General features: G+C 42.4%; 1 long non-coding RNA gene across 1 annotated transcript in view; it reads right to left on the reverse strand.

Moving 5' to 3' along the window:
* Positions 1 to 6,988: 6,988 nt before the first annotated feature.
* The window catches only part of LOC307214524, a 296,482-nt gene continuing 283,907 nt past the window's right edge, over positions 6,989 to 19,563 (reverse strand). Inside the window, exon 2 of the long non-coding RNA XR_013838187.1 lies at positions 6,989 to 7,023. This is a non-coding gene — a long non-coding RNA (uncharacterized lncRNA). The remainder of the gene's footprint in view (positions 7,024 to 19,563) is intronic.

Raw genomic sequence — 19,563 nt, forward strand, 5'->3', positions numbered from 1 at the left:
CTAGGTTGGCAGGAGCTGGGACAGAGCAACGGGAGCTCACCCTGCTATGGGGATTCGAACCACTGGCCTTCTCATCGGCAAGCCCAAGAGGCTCAGTGGTTTAGACCACAGCGCCACCCATGTACCAAGAAAGGAAGATAGTATTGCTTCTGATACTGATACAGCCATGATCGCTGCTGTGCTTGTGTTAGTATGTTATTGGTGGCTAGAATTCATTGTACGACTGGGAGACCTAGAGAACTGTGAGTTGTCCAATTGAGAACTATCCAATTTAGACATAGCCTTGGAATTCAGATATAATGTAAGCAACAGTAAATGCATTGCCTTGGATATCTAGCCAGCTTTACAAATGACCGCAAGCCTCTGAGTTCTACAGTTCTACAATGCTTCATTTGTAAAGGTTGCTCACACCTTCAAGGGCATGCAGGATAGCAAAGGATTCATAGCCACATACATGCTTCAGTGGTCATTGATTAAGCAATAAATCCAAACAAAACATTGTATGCCTTACAAAACTATTTTAAGATAAGGTCAGAGTTTAGAGTAAAGGCCCAAGGTTCAAAGGGGATTATGAGAAACGAATGTGCACCACATATTAAAAGGTGGCGAATTAAATACAATTCAATTAACTAAACTATAAATAAGCATCGTTCGTAACTGTCAAAGTAGGGCATGAACCAGACAAGCCCCAATCCAGCTAACATTGGTTGTGGTTGAATCATATTGAAAGCAAAGGGGCAGAAATAGCTGTTGAGCCTTCCTGCAGATTTCTAATGAGATCTAACTTCTAGGTGTGACTGCATGACTGCCTCAGGTTTCATAACTTTTAGCTGGAGGGACCTTGTTGGCTTTGATAAGACAAACAGAAAGTGATTTTGAGGATTTATAGCTTCCACGGTCTTGCACATACTTCTGAAGAATAAAAATAAATAAATCCCTGAATTTCTACTCCATCTTTTCCATTTCAGAATGGAACCCTCAAGTTGACTTGTGCACCATAATGAAAACAAAAACCATGATAAACATCCACCTGAAAACCAGAAAACCAGAAAAAATATATCAAAACTAGAATACCAGAGGAAGAAAAGAACTCATACGAAGGTCAGGACTACCAAAAAGTCTTCACATAGCAATGGAAGTCAACCAAAGGAGGGCAAGATGAATCGATTGGGTCCGATGAGTCACATTCTGAACTCTGCCATAGAGAGGAAACCTGCCAGTGTCCGGGATGAACAATGGAGGTGGAGACACTCCTTCAGGTATACAGGACCGAGACCATTTAGGGCTTTAAAGGGCAGCACCAACACTTTCAATTATGCTCGGAAACGTACTGGGAGCCAATGCAGATCTCTCAGGACCGGTGTTATATGGTCTTGGCAGCCCCTCCCAGTCACCAGTCTAGCTGCCACATTCTGGATTAATTGCAGTTTCCGAGTCACCTTCAAAGGTAGCCCCACGTAGAGCGCATTGCAGTAGTCCAAGCGGGAGATAACAAGAGCATGCACCACTCTGGCGAGACAGTCTGTAGGCAGGTAGGGTCTCAGCCTGTGTACCAGGTGGAGCTGGTAAGCAGCTGCCCTGGACACAGAATTGACCTGCGCCTCCACAGACAGCTGTGAGTCCAAAAGGACTCCCAGGCTGTGCACCTGGTCCTTCAGGGGCACAGTTACCCCATTCAGGACCAGGAAGTCCTCCACACCTGCCCGCCCCCTGTCCCCCCAAAACAGTACTTCTGTCTTGTCAGGATTCAGCCTCAATCTGTTAGCTGCCATCCATCCTCCAACTGCCTCTGGGCACTCACACAGGACCTTCACTGCCTTCACTGGTTCTGATATAAAGGAGAGGTAGAGCTGGGTGTCATCCGCATATTGATGAACACCCAACCCAAACCCCCTGATGATCTCTCCCAGCGGCTTCATATAGATATTAAAAAGCATGGGGGAGAGGATGCTGGGGATAGAACCTGGGACATTCTGCAATTAAAGCATATTCTATACCACTGAGCTACGGCTTTCCCCAAGTAGGTGACAGGACCTGCAGAGGAACATCTCCTGCCAACTGCAATGAACATTTGGAAGAAACAGTCCTTTAGGAAACTTGATCTCAATACAATGCACTTTTTTCTGTGCCAATGAAGGAGATTGATTGATTGATTGATGGCACTCCATTTTCTTTTGCTTTGGACAATGTAAATTATCTCAGCTGGTTGATTTCGAGCATCATCACCCAATGAGACGTTGTTCAATCCCTACTGACACTATTTTATTTTATGTGTAGCCCTTTCTCTTTGAATCATTGCCCTCGTTGTTGACTTGAATAAACCCCACAAGCAATATCTACTAAGGTATGTACTTGAAAGCTACAATCCCCACTTTCCCTTTGAATTCTGTGACTTGTTGATTCCTCCCCACCCCCCCGCTTAATAATAGGAACAGTGTTAATGTCGATGAAGTATATGCACATTAAATAGCCAAAGCTGTAATCCAGTCTTCATCTCTGCTTTTTTCCTTAATTGTCCTTCAGAAGCTGTTTATTACCTCATCTAATCTTCCACTCTGAGCATTATCTTTTCAATAAATCACCCAGTCTAATCATTAAAAGGCAGAATTGGATTCAGCAGTACGACTAATACATCCATCACTTTCTCTTTTATGACATTTGTCTGGCTTTTGAATGGATGTTCCTTGGGATCAGCTCTACATCTTCGTCCGTAGTTTATCTAAAGGATATATTATGGGCTGCTTTTGGAATCTTATCTGAACCAACAAGCCCCAAACTTTCAGTGTCCATTAAGCATTTTTGAATAGCATGTTGAAAAATGCCATATATTCAAAGTGGCATTTATTAATCTTACAGCTGTTTAATAATTTACTACAATCATATTGACATATTACATAACTACCATTTAAGATTCCTGCTCTCCCATTGTTTAATTAGCAGCAAATGCAAATGAATTACTAAAATGGGCATCAAGGTGGTAATTTTGATCAATAAAATGGGTTTTCTTTCTTTCTTTTGATCTCAGAATTCATATGCCACTTGGAATTTTAAAAATTAGTTGCTGCATTTGCTCTTTATATGAAACAGTAAAAATATCAAGGTATGGACAATGCCTTCCTAAAATGTTGACCGATAGGAAATAATTTAAATAGAGCTTTTGAGAAATAAAAATAATACAGATTTCAATGAGCCTAAAAACAACTCTGCAATGTAGATCATTCTTATATTTCCATGCAGCAGATAGGAACGGGAATCTGGGGCTGAAAGAGAGAGAGAGAGAGATTGTTGTTTAGTCATTTAGTCGTGTCCAACTCTTCGTGACCCCATGGACCAGAGCACGCCAAGCACTCCTGTCTTCCACTGCCTCCCGCAGTTTGGTCAGACTCATGTTTGTAGCTTCGAGAACACTGTCCAACCATCTCCTCCTCTGTTGTCCCCTTCTCCTTGTGCCCTCCATCTTTCCCAGCATCAGGGTCTTTTCCAGGGAGTCTTCTCTTCACATGAGGTGGCCAAAGTATTGGAGCCTCAGCTTCACGATCTGTCCTTCCAGTGAGCACTCAGGGCTGATTTCCTTAAGAATGGATACGTTTGATCTTCTTGCAGTCCATGCGACTCTCAAAAGTCTCCTCCAGCACCATAATTCAAAAGCATCAATTCTTCGGCGATCAGCCTTCTTTATGGTTCCAGCTCTCACTTCCATACATCACTACTGGGAAAACCATGGCTTTAACTATACAGACCTTTGTTGAGAGAGAGATAAGAGTGTAGCTTTTTAAAGGTATCCTTGTAAATTCATGGCAGATGTTAGAATTGAAAACAAGGCTTTTAAATTGTGGTTTATGCCAGTATTCTAGGTTGCCAGGTCATGTAACCAAGCTGTCATAATTGATGCTTAATATGGTGTTATTGCATCATACTCCATTCCTCCCCACTTAGTTTCCCCATGTTTCTAACAGTTGGTCAACATAACGGGCCCACTGAACATTCACAGTCCCCATTGGGCTTTTTCTTTGGGGGGTGGGCTGGGTGGCAGGTTCCCCTACCCTTATTTTCTGAAGAGACTTTGTACTTCTGAATGCCTACACCTTAGGCGTAGATGGTACTGCTTTGGCTACATAATGATCCACACTCAGAGTATGAGGGTTGCCAATGTGGTACCCATGCACACTTCCGCAACCTTACCTGGTGCCCACTGAAGTTAAGCTTGAAAGAAGCATTCTTTTGTGGCCAGTGTAATATGTTGTGACTAAGGGGTGCAGTGTTCATCTCCACTTTCATGCTGAGGGAGCCAGTGTTTGTCAGTAGACAGCTTTTCCGGGTCATGTGCCCAGCATGACTAAACTGCTTCTGGAGCAACAGGACACTGTGATGGAAGCCAGAGTACATGGAAATGCTGTTTACCTTCCCGTCACAGTGGTACCTGTTTATCTACTTGCACTGGTGTGCTTTCGAACTGCTGGGTTGGCAGGAGCTGGGACAGAGCAACGGGAGTTCACCCCATCATGCGGATTCGAACTGCTGACCTTGTGATCAGCAAACCCAAGGGGCTCAGTGGTTTAGACCACAGCAATACTCACATCTCCTTGGTTTTCATGTGTGTGGTGCCCATGACAATTCCTCTGGTTTGCGATTTTGCCCACAGGCCCAAAAATGTTTGTGACCCCTAGAATGCAGGATACATTTTAAAAGAGTTCAGAGTGAGTATCTGAGACTTTGAAGCAATGAATTCTCAGTAATTTCAAAAAGGTCTACTTCACAGAATACCTTCTGGAATAACTAATGTAAACCAAGCAATCCAGTGCTGAATTATCTGCTTGAAAACTACAGACAATGGAAGATTGAGTAATATTTTTTATAAGAGTTGCAATAGGTCATGTGAAAATAATTAGGGGGGAAATGAGATGGGTGAAGGGAATCTCTACTGGAAAGGTCATGAAGTCATTAATAGGAAATACTTGGTCTTGAGAGATGCCACCCACATGTCACCTGAATAACAATAATAAAAAACAAGAACATACATTGACCTAATAATGAAAGATGTTGTAGATATTTTTCCACATTTATTATGCTATTTTTGTGGTATACAAATGACATGAGAAAACTTGGTACAGTGGACATTCGGATTGCGAACGTGATCCATGCGGGATGCAAGTTCGCAACCTGCAGCATCCACAACCTGCAGCGGCACGTCTGCGCATACGCGGGTTGCGATTCGGCGCTTCTGTGCATGCACAAAGCATGATTTAGCGCTTCTGTGCATGCACAACCGCCAAAACCTGGAAGTAACCCATTCTGGTACTTCCGTGTTTCGGCGGTCCGTAACCTGAAAAAACCCAACCTGAAGCGTCTGTAATCCAAGGTATGGCTGTATACTTATTTGTATAACATTATTTTTGTTTACAAAACCCAAAAATAAAAAATAAAAAAGTAAAGAAAATTTGGGGATTCTTTCTCAGGAATTGTGAAGGTAGATAAAGAATTTCAAAGAAAATGGAATGGAATTTCTCTGGTGGGCTTTACACACTTTTGTTCCCAAGTGGATTTAACCAGGGAACTCTGGCTGGCCTCTTAAAGCCAGCTAATAGTAGTTTGTTGTTGTTGTTGTTTAGTCGTTTGTTGTTGTTTAGTCGTTTAGTCGTGTCTGACTCTTCGTGACTCCATGGACCAGAGCACGCCAGGCACTTCTGTCTTCCACTGCCTCCTGCAGTTTGGTCAAACTCATGCTGGTAGCTTTGAGAACACTATCCAACCATCTCGTCCTCTGTCGTCCCCTTCTCCTTGTGCCCTCCATCTTTCCCAACATCAGGGTCTTTTCCAGGGAGTCTTCTCTTCTCATGAAGTGGCCAAAGTATTGGAGCCTCAGCTTCAGGATCTGTCCTTCCAGTGAGCACTCAGGGCTGATTTCCTTCAGAATGGATAGGTTTGATCTTCTTGCAGTCTATGGGACTCTCAAGAGTCTCCTCCAGCACCATAATTCAAAAGCATCAATTCTTCGGCGATCAGCCTTCTTTATGGTCCAGCTCTCACATAGTAGTTACCAGTATATAATGGTTTCTCCAGTGGTCTTTCCCCCAACTGACAAATTGGGTCCATTGCTTTGAAACAAGTGATGGAAGATCTTCTGCCTCTTCATGCACTTGTACGATGTCCAGAGTGTGCTTTCTTTGCTTTTGAATGTAACGGGAGGCAGACTGAGCTTCTGAGCCTGCTAATTTCAATAAGCACGCATGACTGAATGTACCATTTTATTACTATGTAATATTTTCTAGCTAGTGGCATTTAACTTGAAGCCAGACCATTAAAGTTTCCAGATTTAATCTGCTTGTCAGTGTGCTTTATGTTAGGTTAGTTTGCACTGCAAGCTTCAATAAGGATTAGAGGTATCTTTCATTAGCTGTTCCCCATGTCCTGTTAACTCCCATTTTATTAACATAGTGTAATACTGTGGGTGGTGAAAGAAACCCCAGGAACGTGACATGAATCGCACACACAAAAACCAGTCCCAATTGAAGGTGTAAATATATGGATGTTCAGAGCTGGTATATATTTGATAGCATTCACAATGGTTTCTATAAGTCAGTGTGGCTTTGAGGGCCTGAGCTGGCTTCTGAATGAGACAGTATTTGTGTATTTTCCCTTGCTTGAATTTCTGCTACATGACCTTAAGAAAAGACTTGATTGCATCTCAACAGTGAACACTATCTTGTGAAATGGACCATCTCCTGCTTGACCTTCTAGAACAAGTAATATGCAACTGGAACAAAAACATTCACATCCAAATTTGAACTGGGCATCCAGTACCAATTTGAGTCAACATTTGAATGTTCTGGAGCTGATAACAGAATCAATTTTTGTAGGGTGTGTGTGTGTGTGTGTGTGTGTTTGTGTATAAAGGTAAAGGAACCCCTGACCGCTAGGTCCAGTCACAGATGACTCAGGGGTTGCGGCACTCATCTCGCTTTACTGGCCAAGGGAGCTGGTGTACAGCTTCTAGGTCATGTGGCCAGCATGACTAAGCCACTTCTGGCGAACCAGAGCAGCACATGGAAACACCGTTTACCTTCCCGTCGGAGCGGTACCTATTTACCTACTTGCACTGCATGCTTTCGAACTGCTAGGTTGGCAGGAGCAGGGACCGAGCAACGGGAGCTCACCCCATCGTGGGGGTTCGAACTACCAACCTTCTGATCGGCATGCCCTAGGCTCTGTGGGGGGGGGGGGAAGAGAAAGAGAGAGAGATTTTGCATGTTGGATTGTAATTACCACCCATTCTAAATGGGAATAAATGGAGTTGTCCCAAAAAGAACCCCTCAAATATCTCTTTAAATGTTTCATTTGCACTGGTGTAGAATACAGGTACAATTAGCCAGATGGGAGGGGTATAAATAATAAATTATTATTATAATTAAGCTGATCAGATATCAAATTGTATTGCCAATATGGTGCTAATTTAGCAAATTCCGCCTATCATTACCATAATATGACCATAGATTTTCAGTGTGTTTTTCAGAATTCATAAAATAACATTAATTCAGTTTGTCCCTTATGCTGTTAAAGGTGTGAGTGTGTGAGAGAGATTGTGTGCAAAATGGGGTGCATCTGGCCTCCTTCTTGCAACCAGTAACAATAGTATAGGCTCTCATCATTTTTATTCAAATCTGATATGCTGTAAGAATGTTTAATTTTCAAAGGCTGTCCCCCCAGGGATCTAGCTGTAATTACAAGCTCTAGCACATGATGAGCACTGCTTTCTACGGGTCATTCCATTGCCTGATTTTTTTTTAACCTTTTCATTCATTTGTCATTAGATAAGAAAAGCTTCTCATGAATCTCTGAATACTAAATTTATCTCTTTTTCCCCCTAAAGAAAAGCCATTGACTTTATAATATGTGTCTTAGATTAGCTATTCCCCCCCCTTCCTCCCCACCTCTCCACTTACACTTGAAAGGATATCCAGCATATTTTGGTATATAATTATGCAAGCAGATAATTCAAAGCTCACACTGTACTTCGGCTCTATAACTTTGTGTAATTGCTTTCAATCTTAAAATGCTGAGAGCCAATTAAAATGGAACATTATGGGAATGTTATTAATTCAGTTACCAGATTCAGATGCAAGCTCTGAGATACCTAAACTGTCCAAGAACTTAAAATGCCTAAGGGCAGTCTTAGCAATTTTCATAATACTTTTGGATAGGTAGGCCTGTCTCAGGCAAGACATACATTAATTACGAAACTTAGAAAACAAATACAGGGTAAGTAAAGAAGACACCACGGCCATCGGGGGTGTCCCAAGTTTCCCCACTTTATCCTGGGAATGGGGAACCCTTTCCCAACCAAGGGCAGCGGTAGACCTTGGCAGCCCAAATTTAAGTGGTGTCCTGTACAAAGCCAAAATCTGGCGCCCCCCCTTCACTTCTCATCTTCCATTGGTGTAATACTGGCAGTGCCTGTTCTTGCACTCCCAAAAGCTCTAAGCCCAGTGCAACTGCCCTGGCTACCACATAAGTAAAAGTAAAGGGACCCCTGACCATTAGGTCCAGTTGTGACCCACTCTGGGATTGCAGCGCTCATCTTGCTTTATTGGCCGAGGGAGCCAGCGTACAGCTTCCAGGTCATGTGGCCAGCATGAAGCCATTTCTGGCAAACCAGAGCAGCGCACGGAAACGCCGTTTACCTTCCCGCCTGGAGCGGTACCTATTTATCTACTTGCACTTGGATATGCTTTTGAACTGCTAGGTTGGCAGGAGCAGGGACCAAGCAATGGGAGCTCACCCCGTCATGGGGATTCGAACCACCAAACTTCTGATCGGCAAATCCTAGGCTCTGTGGTTTAACCCACAGCACCACCCGCATCCCATGGCTAGCACATACACACACACAAACACACACACACACACCCCAAGCTGCCTCTTCTAAGGGTCATTGTCAGGGAATGGCTGCATGAGAAGGAGTGATGGAAGCTGCCTGACCAAGAGCCCCCAGAGAAGAAGAGAATTTGGATCTTGGATCCTGGTGGTGGAAAACCAGCCACACACCAGAGGAGAGGAGGAGCTGGGAATTACTGAAGGCAAGGAGCTTGAGAGATAGTGAAGAGGTAGAAGCAGTCAGATGCCCCAGCACAGGGCAGGGGCAGAGACTGCAATTCTCCCACAATGCCACTCTGACAGCGAGGCATTCATTGCATGTTGTCAAGCAGAGACAACTGCTTCATTAAGACAGGAGCAACCTTTAGGAGACTCCGTGTGTTCATTGTTCTGCTTTCCTTAATAAAGAAACTAACTGTAAGTCAGCCAATTGTTTCTCCCTCTCTCTCTGACCTGCAAATGACCTGCTCGCCCTGTCGGCTCCCTGATAGCCTGTCTGAGCAACCTTCATGGAGGCACATGACAGTGATCAGAGGGGGCAGAATGGAACAGCAATTAATGCAAAATTTATCTTTTGTACACTAGGCTAATTTTTTCACACTCACAGCCCTCTCTATCTACACATGCAGGAAGCATGATTAGATTTTTTTTTTTAACTGGTTTTACAAAATCAGTTTATAACAATCCAAAATACATATGCATATTTATAGAGATTTCTACAAATCACTGGACTTCCCACCTTCCCCTCCATGGGTCCTATTGTTGTTGTTTAGTCGTTTAGTCATGTCCGACTCTTCATGACCCCATGGACCAGAGCACGCCAAGCACTCCTGTCTTCCACTGCCTCCCGCAGTTTGGTCAAACTCATGTTGGTAGCTTCAAGAACACTGTACAACCATCTCGTCCTCTGTTGTCCCCTTCTCCTTGTGCCCTCAATCTTACCCAACACCAGAATTTTTTCCAGAGAGTCTTCTCTTCTCATGAGGTAGCCAAAGTATTTGAGCCTCAGCTTCAGGATCTGTCCTTCCAGTGAGCACTCAGGGTTAATTTCCTTCAGAATGGATAGGTTTGATCTTTTTGCAGTCCATGGGACTCTCAAGAAACATTATAAAGAAAGTGTGTGCTCCTCCATTCACAATCCCTGTTAAGTCCTTTGTGTGCTTCCTTCCTTCCTTCTTGAAGCCTAGATTTGCTTTTCGTAAACTTGCCCTGCAAAATGATTGATTCCCTGCTCATATTCAGTGGTCATTCTCAAAGGCAAGTGGGGTGGAATCCATGTTCATCAAAGTACCGTAACTATTCTCTCAACAGCAAGGCAAGTAAATTGGTTTGGTAAAAGCACTTTGAATTGGTATTCTGTGTCCCCCAGTAGATCTGTGACACCTGTCTTTCATAATGTTACCAGCAATTTATGTGGTTTTTTTCATGCTTACAGACTCAGTTGGATGTTGCAAACTTTTGGTTAAGAACATAATCCCTGGCTTTCTTAGTAATCTGTTAAAAAGCAAAAGCTGGAGGATACCATATCCTGGTGTGTCTGATAATGTGAACAACATGCAAATTTTGGGAATGCATTTATTCTAAGTAGGAGGAAGCTCTGTCTAAAAAATCTAGCTGAAAGAGTACGGAATGCTCTAGATTTATGCATGTTGAGAATTGAGGACTGCTGCATTTTCTTTTATATTTTTTATAAATAAGGATGTGCAGAATTTCACAGATATTCCTAAATTGATGAAAAGTAAGTGACATTTCATGTTCAGGGCATTTATGTAAAAAAAAAAAGGAAATAAGCAATTTTGTCTTGGGAGGGATATTTTGATAGGAACATTTCATTTGATAGTTCATGTGCTTGCATTAGTGCAAGCAGGGTGAATGATTTTGAGAGACTGGTTTTGAACTCATGTCAGGGTTCAAAGTTGGATAAGGAATATCCATAGGGGGTGACTCCCATGTTAAATGAATGTATATTCACAGCCTTAAAGCAGTTAAAATTTCAGGTTTTGGAAGTTGAATGAAGGGTTTTTTAGTGCAAATTTCCAGCATTTGTAGAACCTGACAACCTGGCACTATTCTCCTTCTTGGTTTTGTGAGAAATAAGTTTTCTCTCACTTTTCATTCATCCATGTATGTAGGTAGGTAGGTAGGTATGGTGTGTGTTATGTACTGAAGTTCTCACCCTGGGCCAGTAGGGGGATACTGTAGATAGTTATGCAAATAAGGGATCGAAAGTGACGTTCAGTGATTGGATAGTTTTAGAAAATTGTTACAGTTTCATTGTACTGGAGCTCTATATAATCAGGCTGACTGAACCCTTCAGTTCAGTTCTGTTCTGGCCTGTGAATAAACAAGAGCTGTTTGAAGAATCGCTGTGTCATCTGATATGTTCACCCACAACTTAACAGTGTGTCTATATATATATTTATTTGTAGGATTTATTCTACACCCTGAAAAATTCCCATGGGTATTATAATACATAATAACATTAGGCAAGGTTCAAAGTTTCTTGAAGAGCTCTGGGGTCAACTTGAAATTGGACACATCTTTTCAAAGAGGGAGAAATTCACATGTTGATATCATCACCCCTCAAACTTGGTCAGCACCACCTCTTTAAAAGCCTCTTCTTGATAGGAAAACAAAGTTGACGGAAGTCTTATATTATGTGTGGGGGCCTTCTGTTCTTTATCTTCTGGCAGTTCCTTCGCTGTGAGAAGCCAAGTTACAGGGAACCAGGCAGAGGGCCTTCTTGGTAGTGGCGCCCACCCTGTGGAACACCTTCCCATCAGATGTCAAGGGAAAAAAACTATCTGACTTTTAGAAGTCATCTGAAGGCAGCCCTGATTAGGGAAGCTTTTAATGTTTAACAGACTATTGTATTTTAATATTTTGTTGGAAGCCACCCAGAGTGGCTGGGGACACCCAGCCAGATGGGAGGGGTATAAATTATTATTATTATTATTATTATTATTATTATTATTATTATTATTATTATCTGTGCCAAGGATCAAGAACTTGATGCCCTTCACATCTAGACTCTAACTACCTCTGAGGACCACAGCTTCCTCAATCCTGATCTGTAGTTATCTCTCTCATTGCCATTAGGAGTTGAAGGGGAAATAGCTTGTTTTGACGACATCAAGTTCTTCCAGGTTTCTTTGCTTATCCGTAAGGAACTTCCAAATATGGAACAGGTAAAATGTGACAACAACCCACACAGCATTTTGAGTGTTAAGTGTAATATGTGTCTCTCCTGACTTAGTTGGGGTCCTCCCCGCCCCCGCCCCGCTGGAATGAGCTGACATTTAACAAACAATAAATAAAATATTATGTTAGGATACAGGATGCTTTTTCTTATATTTTATTCTATTTAAAAATGCTCTCATGTGTCATCCTTAAGTGAAAACCATGATTTGTTATTCCAGTTTATATCACTATCTCTATATTTCTCTTGGTTTAATTGCCTGATAAAGCATGCTATTGCCTGTGATCTCTGAACTAGAACACCAATATCTGATGGCAGTTGAGCAATATCGGTCTATCACTTAATTTGTACTCATCCCCCCCTGCCTTGACCTAGTTCAGTCAGCATTTCTGAAGACCTTTTACATAAATGGCATTAATGCTCTTTCACACTGAATCATGCCACATTGCACAAGCATCCATCAACATGTTTTTTCCCCCTAACTCCCATCGAGAACTAGCACAAATTACCCCTGAATATTTTCTACTTCATCATTATGCACAGATGAAAACAAAGCCAACCTCGCTAGCCACACAAAAAAACTTTAGAAGTAAACAGTTTGTTACCGAAAGACAGAGAAATGGTTCCTGCATGTAGGTACATTTATATCTACTTTATATATTGAGGGAAAACATTGTCCGTTTGTTCTCTGTGTGCCTTGTGAGATATCAACGGCAAACTCAGCCCAAGAGTGCCGGAGGAGGGGGCAACAGTTGGGTCAATGCTTGGACACCTGCTACCATTTTGAATCAGGGTGGAGGTGCAAAATGTGATTTTTGGCATAACTTTGCGCAATTTTTGGTTTGATGGGTCCAAATTGTGTCATCAGTACCTACAGAGCAGGTTAAGGAGAAAATCTTCATTTGTCTACTACACATTGGTTTATATAATAAGACAAAAAATATCCTTATGACAATATTGGATAGTACAATTTCTCTCCATTGCTCAAAGATTATCATATGCACCTATTATTGTCAGCCACCGTGCTGAGGAGGGCTGCACTGAGGAGGAATGATGGGAGCCTGCCCCCCCTCCCCCCGCTCCTGATTTGGATTCTGAAGCTTCCCAGGAGCAGGGAAGTAGTATAGATTTGGAACAGTGGTTTGTAGAGGGACGCAGTTCAGAAGGCAGAAGCTGGGAAATACTGGATGGGGAACAGCTAGGAGAAGCAGCACTGGGAGAGAGAGAGTTAACAGATTCACAGTCTCTGGACAGCATTTCTGCCCCATCCCCAAGGACAAGGAGAGCTCAGAAAGTGGCAGAAAAAAAAAAGCACAGTACAAAATCAGATTACAAAACGTAGAGATTACAAGTGACATAGATTAATAGGGACAGAAGGGGGTGGGATTCTGAACTGGGAGCACTGCCATTTCTAGGAGATGTTTTCTTTGTTCTCTCACTGTGATTATTAAAGTTTCTAACTGGTAAGAAGACTCCTTTTTCTTTGTTCTGCTTATCTACTGCCATGGGGGGAGGAAGCTGATTCCCTCAAGCCTGACAGCCAGCCAGAAGAGTGGGAGCTGATCTTTCCCACCCAATAAACAGTCCACTAGGAAAGGAGGGTGTTTGTCAGTTGTGTCATGGTCTTGTTCACCTGATAGCTTAGTTTATATATACTGACCGTCAGCAGGAGATTGCGTCATCGTGGGATAGCAATGTCCAATATGTTTATGTCTCTGTACAGGCAAGGAATGAAACAGAGAGTAAGAAGAATTCATGCTGTGACTCATTGCATTTTGCGGTTCCATTCATGTTTATTTCCTCATGTGTTTTAATGTATATGGTTCGCAACGTTTACCTTGAAGGCTCGCCACATTAGAAGCAACTTGATATTTGGATCTGGGTCATCCACCAAATTAGACGGAGATGAAATATGCTGTGGTCATTTTACGAAAGTCTGTGGTGGTTTTTTGAATGAAGCTTACTCATTCTTCCATGCCTAATGAGCCACAGCCTCATTAAAAAGAAATCACAATAAGCTCCCAAAGCATGGAACGGCTAATGTACAAGCAGACTAGGGAAGGCCCACATTTGTAGCTGGTTGGCAGACAAATCAAGCTGAGGAGGAATGAACTTAAAATTTAGATTTGGATATTTAGTCACTGAACTATTTGAGCAATGGAATTTCCCTCTCCGTTCCCACACTATCTGCTAAACAGCTGATCAGCTAGATTTCATTTTTCTTAAATGCATTTCCAACACATTGCCCTTGTGAGAATGATTTTTATAGGAATTATTGTGTCAGAAACTCTACCTGTTTTTATAAGCGAATAAACATATTAATGGGATGTGCAACAAATGTTGCCACATAGAGTGTTTCTGCTCAGGGTTCCAGCAAGCCAATCAGACATGACCTTTTCCAGGGCACTCCATTACATTCTCCTTCACCCAAATCTGCAATTTTCCTCCGTAACTGCCGGTCAATTGAGAAAGCTACCATACGTGGAAACATCACCGGCTACTGCTGGTGGCAGTAGTAACTATAAGTTAAGATATCATATGTCATAGGCTATATGTCATAGGCAGAATGCTTCTAAGTACCAGTTGCATTGATATCCATCTTGAGGACTTTCCGTAGGCATGTGGTTGGTCACTGTGAGAACAGGATGTTGGACTAGATGGGCCAATGTTACGATCCATCAGGGCTCATCAAATATTCCACAGACATATAGAGCTAGGCTGGATGGGAATGACAAAATTGAAACATGCCACTTTCTCTCTGAGTAATTACTTCTTCTAATAGTGTGTAAAGAGGATGTTTCTTCAAGTGTATAGAACAAAGAGCAAAGGAAAAAAGAGAGACAAATATGGAACTGAATGCTAAAGTGATCACAAGCAAAGGCAACTGTTAACTATGAGAGGTATATGTTTGGCTATATTGATGCACTTAAAAATAAATAAATCAAAGCTAAAACCTTAAAACGTTCAATGGTGCAAGGCTGTTTCCCTCAATGGGAGCTGGACAACAAATTTGGAAATTTGTTTGTTTGAAGTGGCATGCACACACACACACACACACACACACACAGCAGGATCAGGCAAAATATTAATAGTAATGAATGAATTTCCATTTCAAAAGAGAGGAACTCATTACAGTGTCAGATGCTGAGATTATCTGAGGCTGCAGCTTTGTTTAAGCAGAAGCTGCCTTCTAGACAGATCAGAGGCTAGAAAGCAGATGTCTTCAGTTAAATGCTTTCTGACTGGATAAGCATTTTCAAATGTGATGGCTTGCAAACTCTGCACTTGTCAGCTGAACATGGAAGGTGGGAATTTAAGGTCTCCTGTTAGAGCAGTCACTTTCTGGGGAACCTGCAGGGTTCCTTAGAAACTTACCAGAAGCTCCTTAAATTAGCAGAGGGGTAATTGTAGATAAGCTTCTCTGAAAGGCAGCTTGCCTACCCGTTCTGAACTTCTACTACAATGCTGAGGACTATTATATGTGCACCAGCCTTCCCCAAGAAGATGTCCTCTAGATGTTTTGGCCTACATGCCCATGTAGTATGTTCATGTTCCAGAGTTTGTCCTCCCAATGACCCACTGAAGTAGTTCATTTGAAGGGATGTAAGTCCATGTAAGACACATGCTATAAGTTTAAACTTGTGGCATGGTTGCCAGGCCACCCCTTTCAGGAGAATGCCAGGCTATCCACCAGGCTGGCAACTAGCTTTCATGCACAACTGCTGCCCCTAAAGGGCTTCTGTGGCTTTTCTTATACTTGTGTCTTGAGGCCCCAAGCCAGCCCCTATGAAATAACTACACACGGATACAGAATTAAGGTTGATGGGTAACATTAAGGCCACAACTTTATTGATTGCAAATTAAATGTGAGTGGTATTGGCATAGGCAATGGCTGAAGACTATAACGGACGACTACCCCAGTTGACAGAATCTATGTAGGTAAACCCATCGGGGGAGCAACATCGGGGTTTTGCCTGACAGAAGCTTACTGCGAGGTTCTTGTGATCCCGGTGGTCCGCCCATCAAGCGGACTTCGGACGAGATCTGGGACCCCCAGATTCCTTTAACGGAATACCTTTCGATCATTGAGGGGCAGGTGATGGCCACACACTAAATTAAGCCAATGCCTAACCGCCAAACTTGGAAAGTTGTGACAATTGCTAAGGGGGTAAGCAAGAAAACAAGTGGCCAGTGCTAATTTGCCAAATGGATAAAAATTCTTACCCGGCCCCTGTCCCAAGACAGGTGACTCACACATAGTCCAAAGCAAAGCTGAGAACCTACACTGAGGTCAAGAGGGCAGGTGTTCAGCAGCGCCAATTGAGTGCCTAGGGCACTATTGCACTGACGCTTATATAATTCCTTAACCACCCCACCCCTTTCCTGATTGGCTGTGACCCGTGATGCCTATTTAGAGAAATGAAACTTAGACCTAGAAATGAAACCTACTTAGTCAGGGGTGTGTCCAGGGGTCCAGTCGCAAGAAGGACCACCTTCTGAGGACAATCCCATCTGTCCAGGCCTCGATGCCATCGGCTGGGCATTTTCTGCCCCCTTTCATCATGACTGAAGATGCAACAGCAGCTGTGGATGTTTGGATTGGTGGGAGAGAACAAAAGACAAGAGGAGACAGAACGAGCTGAGCAGTACAAATTCAGCCATTATGTACCCATTAAAAGAAAAAAAAAAGCTAATAGGAGCTTTGGGGGTAATGGGTTAGAGCTCCCAGATATTCTGGTCCCAATCTTGACTGCCACCTCTTCCCTGCATATTCTAAATTAAAAAATGTGTATTCATGAAACTCTTATTTACGGTAGCCTGAAGGGGGTTTGGGCAGGGTGTTCATCAGTATGCAGATGACACCCAGCTCTACCTCTCCTTTAAATCAGAACCAGTGAAGGTCCTGTGTGAGTGCCTGGAGGCAGTTGGAGGACGGATGGCTGCTAACAGATTGAGGTTGAATCCTGACAAGACAGAAGTACTGTTTTGGGGGGACAGGGGACGGGCGGGCGGGTGGGACTCCCTGGTCCTGAATGTGGTAAGTGTGCCCCTGAAGGACCAGGTGCGCAGCCTGGGAGTCATTTTGGACTCACAGCTGTCCATGGAGGCACAGGTCAATTCTGTGTCCAAGGTGGCTGTCTACCAGCTCCACCTGGTACGCAGGCTAAGACCCTACCTGCTCACGGACTGTCTCGCCAGAGTGGTGCATACTCTAGTTATCTCCCACTTGGACTACTGCAATGTGCTCTATGTGGGGCTACCTTTGAAGGTGACCCAGAAACTACAATTAATCCAGAATGTGGCAGCTAGACTGGTGACTGGGACTGGCCGCCGGGACCACATAACACCAGTCCTGAGAGATCTGCATTGGCTCTCAGTACGTTTCCAAGCACAATTCAAAGTGTTGGTGCTGACCTTTAAGCCCTAAACAGCCTTGGTCTCCACCCCCATCGTTCATCCCGGACACTGAGATCTAGCTCCGTGGGCCTTCTGGCGGTTTCCTCATTGCGAGAAGTGAGGTTACAGGGAACTAGACAGAGGGCCTTCTTGGTAGTAGTGCCCACCCTGTGGAACACCCTCCCTTCAGATGTGAAGGAAATAAGCAGCTATCCTATCTTTAAAAGACATCTGAAGGGAGCCCTGTTCAGGGAAGTGTTTAATATTTATTGCTGTACTGCTTTTAACATTTGATTGGGAGCCGCCCAGAGTGGCTGGGGAAACTCAGCCAGATGGGCGAGGTATAAATAATAAATAATATATTATTGTTATTATTATTATTATTATTATTATTATTATTATTATTATTATTTTGACTTGAAAGATAAGAAGAAGGAAAGAAGGAACCATTGAAACTGTGATTTCTAGGCTCATCTGGAGTTTAAAAAAAATTCAAAAAAGGAATTACAGAACTCCACCTAATATGAAGCATCGGGGAGTGCCCTTTGTGTGCTTGCACCTAAAGAGATGACAAATAGTAACAAATAGCACTATCTGTTTGCCCCCACCCCCATGAAACACCAGTGCAGCTGCAATGTTGATGCCTGAACATCAAGCACTGAGGAGGACATAATGGATGACAGCACAGAATTTATTGGCTGTGTCTCTAGCACCATCTGGGAGAGATCAACAGGCAAAAACTAATGATGAGATTGAATTCTGCAATGATTCCCAGCATGCACCAGGAATGAATTGCAAAAAAAAAAAAAGAAAAAGAAAAAGAAAAAGAAAAAGAGGACTTAACAATCTTTTCTCATAGCCACATAACCCAAGTGGGATTTTCTGACATCTTTTTCATCCGTATGTGTTCTACAAAGCTTCCTAGAACAGGCATGATGGCATCTCCTCCTTCTCATATCTACACGTTTCTTCTCTCTGCCATACCCATAGGCCTCATGTTCCTGGTTTTGTTGTTGTTTTCAACTCAGGGTTAAGATCCAAGGCTCTCCAGCCACCAGCTATCTTCTTCACCCATTTCAGGTGCTGTAACTTTCTCACCATTGTTTCCTTTGTCAATTCAGATTTTGAAAATGGGTAAAGAATGCAAAAAAAAAAAAAAAAGGGCTATATTAGGAGAAAGTTGCACTAAAATGCTCATGAATTTTCACGAGGGCTTAAAGAAAATCATAAACAGATGTGGAAATGTGGACAACTGAATTTAGTATTGGAAAAATGAGAGACAGAGATAAATAGAAAGATTTGTTCATTCCTACTAGGCACCTCTATTCGCTGTGCTTCACTCCTAACTTATAAAACAATCTCCTTTTGCTTGCTTTGCTCTTGAGTCTCAGGGCCTGAGCCCTATGAGAGTTATGTCAGTTCAAGTGGCCTCAAAACAATACAGGTTTGTACATTGGCAGGACCAAAACAGAGTTAAGCTTGAGCCCCAAATCTATTGAGATCTTCAGTGCAGGAAAATATCTTTTCAGGAAGTGCTACATTTGCATAACTTTAGAATATGCATAATTGGAATCTGTAACTTCACTGGACTTCAGTGTGCTTGAGGGAGAATACAAATGAATGTTTGTATGAAGAAGAATACAAATTTCTAATTGTGTGTCCCCCCCCCCCATTAAAATATGAAAAATGCAGTAGCAGTTAGGACATTTGTATAAGTGTTGAATGAGCATTTGCACAGAGCTTTTACAGTTTTTCTTTTTAAAAAATAAAATAGCATTTTTAATCATTTAATGCTTTTTCTAAACAAGAAAACACTACTGCCATAAATTAATGATTCACATTAATCTCCATAATTTATTAGATTTTTGGAAGTTACTACAAGGGGCATTTTGTTCTGTAACCATGTTTCTGTGGATTATTAATGAGCATGTTAAACGAAAACCAGGAAAATTAATTATATCCTAAAACTATTAATGGTTTAAATATGTGTCTTGAAATCTGCCATTTTGTCAGGTTTTCCACTTGAAAAAAATATATTTGTGGAATGAGTTTCTTTCTCTCTCTTAACCTTTTCATACATGGTGTGTGAGTGCATTATC

This window comes from Podarcis cretensis, assembly GCF_951804945.1.
Source record: "Podarcis cretensis genome assembly, chromosome: 4".
Lineage (NCBI taxonomy): Eukaryota > Metazoa > Chordata > Lepidosauria > Squamata > Lacertidae > Podarcis > Podarcis cretensis.